Here is a 702-nt window from a genome sequence, read left to right as displayed (position 1 = left end):
GTGGTTACATAACACGCACGTGATTAAAATCGAACAGGAGAGAACACAGAGATCAAAATAGAGCAGAATGTATGTTGACGTCCATTGACTGTAAGGTGCTTGTGTAACCTGTCGATAACACGTTTTGCAGGGCATGTTCCAGTCACGAATGGTGTTTATAAAGCAAAAGGTACATGTGCGGGTCTGTGTTGGCGTGATATGTATTGTGTATTTGGGTGTGAATTATTTCTACAGTTGGAAGGGTGTGAGGAATTCTGTTTGCTGGTTTTTAATGCGTGTTGCGATGGTAGTTATTGTTGGGCACTAGCCTTGAAGTTGTATTTAATGTTAGAGGCTATGTGGGTCACAGAATGCAAGATAAAACTAGAATTTTGGAGGAACAAGTGAGTTATAAGATTGCCAGAGCTGCATTGTGAGGTATGTTATTTAAATGTGCGATGAATTTTATGTTAGATGTTGAGAGGTACTCAAATATGATTCATAGAAATAAATGATGTGCGTGCGTGTGTGCTAGAGTGAAAGAAATATTGGTTTTACCTGGTCTCGAATTTAATTTTTGTTTCTATTGTTCTCAGGGGAGTAAATCCTCGTGCGTATAGTCTGCATATTACCTCTATTACCGCAAACCATACGAATGCGATGATGGCGCCTAGGCTTCGGATTAGGATATCTGTAACTTATTTATCAACCACAACAACGCCT

Source organism: Penaeus monodon, chromosome 20 (assembly GCF_015228065.2).
Source record: "Penaeus monodon isolate SGIC_2016 chromosome 20, NSTDA_Pmon_1, whole genome shotgun sequence".
NCBI lineage: Eukaryota > Metazoa > Arthropoda > Malacostraca > Decapoda > Penaeidae > Penaeus > Penaeus monodon.
Note: the sequence above shows the minus strand (reverse complement) of the source record.